Below are 11,778 nucleotides of genomic sequence, written 5' to 3'. Positions count from 1 at the left end.
AGATCTATTTGAGCATAAGCTTTCGTGAGCTGTAAGTCTCTAAGGTGCCACAAATACCCCTTTTCTTTTTTCGAATACAGACTAACACGGCTGCTACTCTGAAACTACTTTGCTATTGTTTATTTGCATGGTCTCTGTCTGGTTCTGTGATTGTTTCTATCTGTTGTATAATTAATTTTGCTGGGTGTAAACTAATTAAGGTGGCGGGATATAATTGGTTAAATAATCATGTTACAATATGTTAGGATCGGTTAGTTAAATTTCAGGAAAATGATTGGTTAAGGTATAGCTAAGCAGAACTCAAGTTTTACTATCTAGTCTGCAGTCAATCAGGAAGTAAGGCAGAGGATAGGAACAGGGAATGGGGGTGGGGAAATTGGAATCATGTTTGGCTAAGGGCAGGAATGGGAACAGGGACACAGGTGTAAGGCTCTGTGGTATCAGAGCTGGGAAGGGGGACACTAAGGAAGGAAACTGGAATCATGCTTGCTGGAAGTTCACCCCAATAAACATTGAATTGTTTGCACCTTCAAACTTCGGGTATTGTTGCTCTCTGTTCATGCGAGAAGGACCAGGGAAGTAAGTGGGTGAAGGAATAAGCCCCCTAACAGCAGGTTTATCACACCCTGCTTCCTCCCTGCCTCTCCCTTCCACCCCCTCCCCCCAGCAGCTCCCTTAAAACCCCCTACTCTAGCAGCCATTAGCAGGACACTGGGTGGCGGATTCAGACTGACAAGCTCCTAAGCACCCTGTGGACCAGCATTTGAGATCTATGGTTCCTCACACAGAGGCAAGGGAGGGATCGGACACTGATCTGTGGGCCAGATTTTTCAAAGGGATTTAGCCTTTAAATATCTGGTGCTGTGAGCTCCCTTGTCAGAACAAAAAGCTCAATACCCTGTGTAATCCCGAAACTCAACCGAGGAATCATCCCTTTTCCAGCAAAAGTGAAAGAATTAAGACCTTGAAGTGATTGTTCCCTTAGACAGTGTTTATGCCAAAGCTAATATTGGCAGATTGCGTTATAAAGTTTAATTGTTGGGCTAACCATTGTCAGTTAGGCTACAAATTTCACTTTCTTTATGATTAAACTGCTGTTGTGTGAATCAATGTTTTCTGAGGGCTCCAGGGCAGGTGCTGCTTCTTAGAGCTAGGAGAAAAATATTTTCTCTGCCAAATTAATTTTAAAAATTAAAAAATTGAAGGAAATTTTTAAAAGTGCTGTCTTGTTGGACAATTTTAGTGGAATTTTTCCTTCGTTGAAAAAAAATAAACCCAAACAACAAAACATTTCAGTTCTTTGGTTATTATATTCCCCTCACCCACACTTTTCGCTCTGCCTTTTCTCTCTCTTCCATTGGAAAATAGAGGTGGGGGGGGGGAGAAAGAAAACTGAGCAAACCCACCCCAAATTCCAAGTTTGTTTCACTTTTTTCAGAAGCCAAGACTCACAAAAGCATTTTTTGATTTAAAAACTTTAACAATTTGTTATTCAGTTTAATCAAAAAACTGAAAAATTTCAAAGGGATGAAAGATTTCCCACCACATTTTCCACTTCCCTTGAAAAGCCAGATTTCAATTAAAAAAATCTAACCTGCACGACTGCTTCTGAAGGCTCACATGTGGGATACCTATTTTGCTTCAGGTCTTTACCAAAATGGTTCATTGTGACCAGATGCTTAATATTAACAACAAGGGGAAAGGATCTCAGACCAAAATAGGGAAAGAACAGATTAAAGAATATTTAGGTAAGTTAAATACATCTAAGTTTGTGGGTCCTGAAGAATTTTCACCATAGAAACCAGCTGAAGCAATCTTGGAACCATTAGCAAGTATCTTCAAGAACGTATGGAGGATTGGAGACTGGAGGACAGAGGACTGGAGAAAGGCGCTATGTTTGCCTATCTGAAAAAAGGTAGATCAAGGGAATTAGAGACCAGCCTGCCTAATTTCAATACCCAGAAAGATACTGGAACAAATTATTACATGCTCAATTTGTTCAATCCTAGAAGATAATAGGGTTATGAGAAACAGCCAACGTGGGTTTGTCATGAACAGATCATGCCAAATCAATCTGATTTCCTTCTTTGATGGCATAACCAGCCCAGTGGATGGCAGAAAGCAGTAGGTGTGTTATATCTAGACTTTATTAAGGCTTTTGACACAGTTCCACATGACAGTCTCATAAGCAAAGGAGATATGGTCTACATGAAATTACTATAAGGTGGGTTCTCAAAGAGAAGTTATCAATGGTTTGCTGTCAAATGAGAGGACCTATTGTGTGGGGTCCCATAGGGCTCTGTCCTAGGTCTCATACTCTTCCATATTTTCATTAACGACTTGGATAATGGAGAGGGACCATGGAGTTGAGAGTATGCTTCTAAGATGTGCAGATGACACCAACCTGGGAGGGGTGGCCAGCACTTGAGAGGACAGGATTAGAATTCAAAATGACCTTTACAAATTGGAGAATTGGTCTGAAATCAACACGATGAAATTCAGTAAAGGCAAATGCCAAGCATTATATTCTGGAAGGAAACATCAAATGCACAAACATAAACTGAGGAATAACTGGCTGGGCAGCAGAACTTCAGAAAAGGATCTGGAATTTAGAGTGGATCATAAATGGTATATGAGTCAACACTGTGATGCTGTTGCGAAAAAGGCAAATGCCATGCGTGGATGTACTAATGGGAGCGCTGGGTGTAAGATACAGTAGGTAATTGTTGCACTCTATATGGCACTGGGGAGGCCTCAGCTGGAGGACTTGTATCCAGTTCTGGGCACCACACTTTAAGAAAGATGTGAACAAATTGGAGAGAGTCCAGACAAGAGCAGCACAAACGATGAGAGGTTTAGCAAATAAGACCTATGAGGAAAGGTTGAAAAACTGGCCATGTTTCGTCCACAGAAGAGAAGGCTGAGCGGGGACCTGATGGTCTGCAAATATGCAAAAGGCTGCTGCAGAGAGGACAGTGGTCAATTGTTCCCCAGGTCCAGCAAGGGTAGGACAAAAAGTGATGGGCTCAGTGTGCAACACGCGAGATTGAGGTTAGACATTAGGAGAAACTTTCTAACTCTAAGGACAGTTAAGTATCAAACTGGTTACCTAGGGAAGTTGTGGAATCCCCGTTATTGGAGGTTTTTAAGACCAGGTTGGACAAACACCTGCCAGGGATGTTCGCGGTCTACTTGGTCCTGTCTCAGTGCAGGGGGAAAGACTAGATGACATCTCAAGATCCCTTCCAGCCTGACATCACTATGATCCTCTAGTCACACCTCCAGCAAGACTAATTTAGTCTTATATCGATTTAGTTTAAATAGATCCCTTACCAAATTAAGTTACAACGATATAAAACACCTGGACCAAGTCCTGTAATCGATGTAAGCTACGTGTAAACCAATGTAAGTGTCTACAAATGGGTACACTTTTGTAAGCAGGGTCTGAATGAATGCTTCCCTGACAGCTAGCTGGGCGGGGAAGAGACTTTGCGTGTGTTTATGTAAATAGAGTTTGATCCTGCTCTAATTACATATTCAGCAGATTCAAACTTGTCGGTGTTATACAAGCATTGGTGTCGTCTTTATCATGGAGTTGTTAAATAGGCTGGCAGTTGTAATTTAATGTGTGGTTTCACTTTCAAATACTTGTTTGACTTCTGAACTCAATACAGTAAAACATAATCCTTGGGTGTGGGGGGACAAAGAGGGAATGCAAGGCCTCGCACCTAATTAGTAGAGCCCTGCAGGCTGGCTTCACTAATTAGGTGCCTCCTGACCTGGACCCTGGAGCAGAGGTGGAGGAAGAAGTGATGGGAGAAATAGGGAGTAGGTGGGGGTCAGTGGGCTGAGGGGGGTTGGGGAGTTCGTGGTTAGGTTGGATGAGTAGACTGCGGTGGGTGGGAGGGAGCAGGCTTTGCAGGGGGTGCCAAGATTTCTGGTGAGTTGCTGGCATTTTGGGGTATGGGGGGGATGTGGCTACATGGGAGTGATCTTATGGATAAAGTACAGCAGGCCAAGGGTAAAAGAAATCTGGGATTTTATGTTGATTGGTGTCACTTTAAGAAGCTGCTTTCATGCTATTTACTCTGTCTTAGATACTGATCCTGCAACCAGTGCTGCATGCGGAGGGCTCTCATGCAAAGGTCTCTGCAGGATTGGGGCGTCAGTGAATTAATACTGGAGCAAAAGCATGTGGCTAGGCCAGGCTCATGACATTGGCACAGTTGCATTTCAAACAAAGTTTACATAGGAGGCTTAAGGGAAGAAAGAAAAGGGTTCTTTTAACAACGGAATTCTTTTGGAGTGTTGTAGATAGCTGACAACTGTGATCCTAATGATTTTTTTAAAAAAAATATCCTGGGTTACTAATGAATACACGGTAAATTGTTAAAATTGGAAGAACTTTACCATGGGTGCTGTTTATTCGTTTGGCCTTTCAGTTAGCGTTGGATTCCAAACAAGTGATTCCCCTTAAGTTTTAGAATTTGTTTGGGGAGAGGTATTGGAAACCGTGAAGGCCAGATCTTTTCTATAAGCCAGAGGTGAAAGTAACTCCGGACACTGACTGGTATGGGGCCCGGGCCGGCTCTGGCCCCGGGAAGGGGCGGGGCCTCGGGCAGAAGGGGTGGGGTTGGGGGGGGTCAGCATCTCCCAGCCAGTCCTTCCAGGCCCCTAGGCCCACGCCTCCTGGGACTCCAGTGGTGATTTAAAGGGCCCAGGGCTCCGGACGCAGCATCCGGAGCCCCCGGGCCCTTTTAAATCCAGCCTCGGGGCAGCTGCTCCCTTTGCAAATCCCCCCCCCCCCCCGGTCGGTGGCTGAGGGGGGACAAAAGGGGCAGGGACATTAAAGCACTGCTGGGTCTTTTCCTGCTGCAGTGCTTTAATGTGGGCCGCATATGGCAGGAGCGGGTTCTTACCGGTACGCCGTACCAGCCTGTACCGGCTCACTTTCACCCCTGGTTCCAGCTCTGCAGAGGGCTCCCATTCACACACACACTCTCTCTCTCTCTCTGAAACTAGCCTGTTTCTACAGGGCTCTGTTGTATTTGCGCAGCGTGGGTCCTAAACACTCATTTAAAATACCCATCACCAGCCACTTGATGTTTTACTTCCCTTCATATTTTGTGTTGTCACTTGTTTGGTTGTGGTTTGGTTTGCTGTCTGTGTCACTTGATTACTTATTTTTATTGTTCTCTGTGTGCAGTATTAATCAAATTAAGAGCTGACATCCCAGAGAAATTGTGTAAGCCTGAATGAATGCCTTTTACTCTCCTTTCCAGTATCAGAAAATATTAATGATATTTGCGATGAGAGCATGACTATTTCTAGTTGACTCATAGACCTGTTTAGTGTTGACCATCTGCCCATCTGCACGGCCAGCTGGGGTCCCTTGGAGGGCTCAGTGCAACTCAGTGTCCGGATGCCCAGCTCCGCGCTGCCCTGATCCCTAAGGAACGGGAAGGAGACAGGATCAGTTTGGGTGCCCCTCACTCCCGACCCACAGCCCCCTGCTAGCCCAGCCCTGGGCTCCCCCATACACACACAGCCCCGCTGCTGGGGCTGCGGGTCGGGAGTGGGGGGCACCAGGGAGCGGGCAGTGGGGTGCAGGTCAGTGATATTCATACCCCAGCACTTCCAGTCTCTCCTGGTCTCTCAGCAAAACCGGGCCCTGGCTCTGCTGGGCTGCAGCATGAATGAAAATTCCCCCCTCCCCGTCTCCTATTAATTAGTTTCAAGAAAAGGAGTACTTGTGGCACCTTAGAGACTAACGAATTTATTAGAGCAAAAGCTTACGAAAGCTTATGCTCTAATAAAATTGTTAGTCTCTAAGGTGCCTCAAGTACTCCTTCTCATTTTACGGATACAGACTAACACGGCTGCTACTCTGAAACCTGTCATTAGTTTCAGTTTGCTTTCTTTCCCTGGAACTGAGGATAACCCGCCCCTCACCACATACACACACTCCCCCACTCCCCCCCACTGGCAGAGCTGGGGGGCAGGGCTGGGCTAGCAGGGGGCTGCGGGTTGGGAGTGAGGGGCAGTGGCAGAGCTGGGGGGCAGGGCTGGGCTAGCAGGGGGGCTGTGGGTTGGGAGTGAGGGGCAGTGGCAGAGCTGGGGGGCTGGGCTGGGCTAGCAGGGGCTGCGAGGCGGGAGTGAGGGGCACATACATCTTGCAAAAACTATGGTAGTAGATGATTCCCTCTTTAAAATATCAGTGGACTAAGGCTCAAATCAGGGAGTCAAATCCTCAAAGATAACAAGTGCTGTCTTGGTCGATGCCAGGGATGCAATCGATAGCCCCCAGAGCGAGACTAATGTACCCCGAGAGCCTGAAGTAAAGAACCATCTTCTACAGCAGGGAGCTGAAGTTAACTCCTCTTCTCTTGAAAGAGACAAGGTCGGGGAGGGGATATCTTTTATTGGACCAACTTCTGTGGGTGAGAGAGACAAGCAATTTCGAGCCACACAGAGCTCTGCTGCAGGGCTGAAGATGGTAACCGGAGAGTCTGGACTTATTGCAAAGCTGGCTGAGCCCCCCTGTTGTGCAGGGTGTTTCCTTTGATCACGGGCGGTGGGGATCACGGGCCGAGGCAGGGTTAAGGATGGTCCAAGGTGGCTCGGGACAGTGGGTGGCTCAGGCTGGTCCCAGGGTTGGGACCATCTGGTGGCCCGGGGCGGGTTGGCCAGGACTCCTCCGGCCATGAGGGTGGGGCCTCTGGGCTCTGGCAGGTGAGAGGTGGCTTGGGTGGGAGGAGCAGGGCTGGAGAGACTAGCCTCCTTGAAAGGCGGGGAGTTTTCAAACACCGCCCATGCCTCTGGTGGTGACGAAGGGATCAGAGATGGGTCGATCGCTTTGTGAAGAGCGTTCACCCACTGGTGTGCCGGTGTTTTAGCATTTTTGTCCTCTGTGCGTTCATTCGACAGCGCGGTGATTGTCTGGGGGTTGGGGCATTTCGCGCCCTGGGCAGGGCCGGTGCAGGGATGTTTCCCGCCCTCGAGAAAACTTCCACCTTGCACCCGCCCCCACCCCCGAGCCCTGCGGCAGCTCCCCTCTCTCCCTCCCTGAGGTGCCCCCCCTGCAGCAGCTCCCCGCCGCTGGCCCCCCACTCCTCTCCCTCCACCCGGGAAGCCATGCAGCAACTCCCCGCCGCCCCCTCCCTCCCTCCGGGGAGCCGTGCGGCAGCTCCCAGCCTGAGCTCACCTCTGCTCCGCCTACTCCCCGAGCACGCCGCTGCTGCTCTACTTCTCCTGCCTCCCAGGCTTGCGGCGCCAATCAGCTGTTTGGAGCCGCTAGCCTGGGAGGGAGAGCGGCAGCGTGGGGCGGTGCTCAGGGGAGGAGGCGGAGCAGAGGTGAGCTGTGGCGGGGAGCAGTTCCCCTGTGCGGCGCTACTCCCCCTCCACCCCCCGTTACTTGCTGCAGGCGGCCCTCCCCGCGCCCCCCTGCCCCAGCTCACCTCCACTCCACCGCCTCCCCGGAGCGCGCTTTTGGCCGCCCCCAACCACTTGGTGCCCTAGGCAACCGCCTAGTTCGCGTAGTGGTTGCCCCGGCCCTGGCCCTGGGCAAGTTTTGTGGTAGACAGGCGTGGGACCCTTGGATCTCGAAAGGTGTGTTGTAGTATGTGTGGGTGAGGTATTGCTCATTGTAGCAGTAGAGATACATCTGCAGGCTTTGCCTCTGTTGTCCTGACCCGGAAGTTGATGGCAAAGGTTTAAAGATCCAGGATCAACACCTAAGAAACATGCACCCATGGTATTACACAGCGCTGGATTCCCTTGTACCTGGAGAGCGAATGGAGCGTGAGCCGATTTTCCACCCGTAGCTGGCATGTGTGTGACTCTCCTTACCTCCATGAATTCGGTTTTCCCTGCTTTGGTCTGAAATAAACATGCGTTGCACTCCAGAGCTTGCAAAAGACCCAGCACCCAACAGCCTCACTGCTTGGGTTCACTTCCCCTTCCCTCGGTTGCTGAAGCAGCAAAGAGAATGTCCACGCTGAGTTTGCAATCCCCAGGCAGTGAACAACCCCCATTCAGCTTAACTGATGGGTTCTTGTGTCATATAAGTGGTCATGGGATAAGAGGGAAGGTCCTCTCCTGGGTCAGTAACTCGTTCAAAGACAGGAAACAAAGGGTAGGAATGCATGGTCAGTTCTCAGAATGGAGAGAGGTAGGCCACATATTCCCGCGGGGCATTCATCATGAGCATGTATGCCTTTGCCCCAGCTGGTGTCCTCCAACTTCAGGTACTTTGTTTCCTACTGCCTTGTGTTATTGACATTCACACAAAGCCTGTGCAAATTAGGTATCAGCTCTCAAAAGCAAGTGGAGAATTCTAATCTGGTGATAACTCATATTTACACCGGAATAACGACAATGTAAGATGTGAGGGAAGGGGAGACTCAGCCTCCTTAAGGACAAAAGAATGATAATTTCTATTCTTTTTTTTAAGATGCAATTACATATGGTTAAAGATCTTAGTCTGTAGCCCCTCCCGCCCCCCATGCTATTTGAGCCCTCGACTTCCAACCCATATCTCTGCTGGTGCCCCTCAATCCCAAACTGCAGCCCTCCTGTTATCCCAGCTCTAGGTTCCCCTCCCAGTTCTGCCAGTGCCAACTCCATTCATATTAACATCCCCACCCTATTGCTCCATTTCTGAGCTCTCTTGAGCAGAGATGATTTACCTCCCCAGAGCATATAATCTGTCTGTCTCCTGCAATGCTGGGTTCTTCAGTAAACTCTGAAGCAGCAGGAGTTCAAATTCAACCCATTCTCTCAGAAGTCGCTTTGCAAGTCCCGCAACATCACTCAGCTGTAATTAAATTGTTCCATGATGGGTTGATTTTGTTTTTGTTTTCAGGCCCAGCTGCAGCAAGGCGGGATCCCCTTGTTTAGAGAGCTGGAGTCCGAGTCAATTAAGATGGGGCCAACATGGGTTCTCAGTTGGTCAAGACCCATCAGCTGAGCACCGGTGGCCTGCAGGAGGGGAAGAGGGAAATGGAGTCCATCAGCACGATGAGCAAATCGCTGAACGATATCTTCCAGTGTGCAGAAGAGCATTTCGCCAAGGAGCCCGACTGTGAAGAACAACGCCAAGATGACGCTCCACTGGAATGGGGAATTGCTGGTGTTCGTGTCTGGCAGACGGGTATGTGAGAAACGTCTTGTATAAACAGGGCTCTGGGAAACCCAGCTATAATGTCAGCTCACATAAGTTGAATATCTTTCTAGGGAGGATATCAGCTGGCCTGAGGGTTCTGAGCCTCGCAAACCTGGGAGGAGCTTGGATTCCTGGGAGGAGATGCCCAAGGGTCTGAAAACCTGCTTTGACTGTGCCATCCGAGGCTTCCAGAAGAAGCCCCCGTGTGTGCAGGAGAACGCGAAGCTGGTGATCCAGAGCAATAGGAGAAATCTGCCGTTTGTCTCTGGGAAGGGCAAATGTGAGATCAGCGTGTCCTACAGCAACAGGAAACTGGTCTACACTGTCAACGAGCCCACGGGGGAGGTTTACCTCAGGTGGCTTGGCACCCGCCCCACACCTATGAGCGTATCAAGCATAGTGAGGGCTTGAAACAAGTTGGAGTCATTTGGGGTGATAACGCAGGAGCTGAGGGGCTGCTTTCAATATGCTCTGGAAGCATTGGAGGAGGCACCTAAGCGTGTTTGGGAGAATGCGCCGATGTTGCTCGACACCACCAGAGACAGGATGATGTTCAAGTCTGGGAAAGGGGAGATTACGATCACCGTCTTCTCCATGAACGGGGAATTCACGCACGACGTCAAAATGCCCAAAACCAACCGCCCACCAAGAAAGTGAGGAGGAAAAGAAAACAAAATCGGAATTTGCCAAAAGGCTTCGACCTTCAGAACAGGATTCAACTTGAGAGCATCTTAGCTGGATCCCAGTGTCGCCAACTTTCTCCATTTCATCGCCATATTTTGTGTTACGCTCAAAGCTCACTGAGTCAAGTGATTTCCTGAGAAACTCAGCTTTCTTTTTTTTTTTTAAATGGGGGTTGTGTGGAAAAGCCAGAAAATTGACACCTAAAATTGCAAAACCAGGCAGTAAGTGAACAGGATGAAACGTGTGTTGTTGTTTAAAATCTCACCATTTTTAAGCCAATCTCATGCTTTCGGGGTCCTGATTCGTGATTTTTGATGACTTGGGCTTGGCAAGACTGGGACTAAAGGAGAAACCAACTCTTTTCCAAGGATTCTTTCACATCCTCCAACTCCATGTGTAGAGATGGTTGAAATTTTTTAAAGAAAAACTTCTTTTTGTCAAAAAGTAGCCTATTTCTCCCCTCCAAAAATATTTTTTTCACAGAATCCAAAAGATTTTTTCCCAAAATTTTTATTTTTTCAGAAATTTTCAAGAAATTAATTGTACATGAATTTAAACACACACACACACACAAACTTTCTCTCAGTTTTCATTTTCCATTTGTTTTTGGTTACCACAGTCTGATGCAGTGCAGAATGAAACTGTGACCTCTATATCTAAAATAGGACAGGTCTAAAATTAGATCCATTATTCGGGTTGGTCCAAAATTTTCACTGAAACCTTTTTCCAATAGGAAATTGGATTTTTGTCAAAAAGAAAATTTTGAAAAATGTCTGCTTTGCTTGAACATTTTCATTTTTTTTGTCAGAAAACTAAAAGTTTGCGTAGTTTTGAATCACACATTTTTGGCACTTTTTGGCTGGACATTTTTGGCCATTTTCAGTTCAAAAATTTTCAGCTGTTTTAAGCAAAATAAACCCCAAACAACCCATCCCACCTCCCAAATAATAAAGAACCCAGATCTGCTAGTAAAGGAGCTTTACGTGGTCTGACCACTAGGGGAGGACAGAGAGCTAAACTCGAAATGCACGCTACAACCATTTCCTTTTTCATGTTCAATCATCTTAGTTTTCAGTTGTCAAACTGGGGGGGGGGGGGAAGGCGGAGGGCGAGGCAGGAGGTTGTGTTTTGTTTTTTGATCACCTTTGCCTGAAAACCAAAAATAAATTTTGAGATTGACACATTTTCAGTTGTTAAAGTGAGTTAAACGTTTTTCAACTAGGAAAAAGAGGTGTGTTATTCACTTATGTCAAACTAACCCAAGTTAATTAACCCATGTTACGAGCCTTCGCTACAGAAAAGTGTGTTTTTACACCCAGGTAGCAATCTCAATGTAAAATCCTAGTGAAGTCAAAGGACGATAGTTTTTACCTTGCCATAACAAGTTTAGGCCAACCAAACATCCCACCTCGTGGATGGAGTTAGTGATATGTAGAAAGATGGAGCTGGTTGGATAGACAGACAGAGCTGCGGCTGGATGTTTTACAAATTGATTACTGAGCAAATTCTTCAAGATCTGTTTTAAGATTATTTTAACAGCCCACTTTAATTAGTCAAAGACAGCTTTTAGGGTGGAACATAACATGAAACATCTGGGCCGCTGGATGCTTATTAATGACTCATGTTAAGAAAACACAATTAAGCCATGTTAGCACTTATAAAATCTTAGAGATAATTGCTTGCAGCTTTGAGTATATGCACCCATTTACCTATTATTTAAATCCTTGTAATGGCATGTTTACATACATTTACATCAATTTGGCTTTGAAATAGATTATCTGCTAAATATCGTAAAGCTGTGCTTGGTGTTTGCAGAGGGCTACGAGGAAATGAAAAGCATGTGGTTGATTTTGAAAATGTTATCTTATATAGCTGCCTATGCAACTTCACCACTGTTTATCTAGCTTTGAAACAATGGCATGTACTGATGA

Source organism: Lepidochelys kempii, chromosome 14 (genome assembly GCF_965140285.1).
Source record: "Lepidochelys kempii isolate rLepKem1 chromosome 14, rLepKem1.hap1, whole genome shotgun sequence".
NCBI lineage: Eukaryota > Metazoa > Chordata > Testudines > Cheloniidae > Lepidochelys > Lepidochelys kempii.
The sequence above is the reverse complement of the archived record's forward strand: the minus strand, read 5'-3'. Positions refer to the sequence as shown.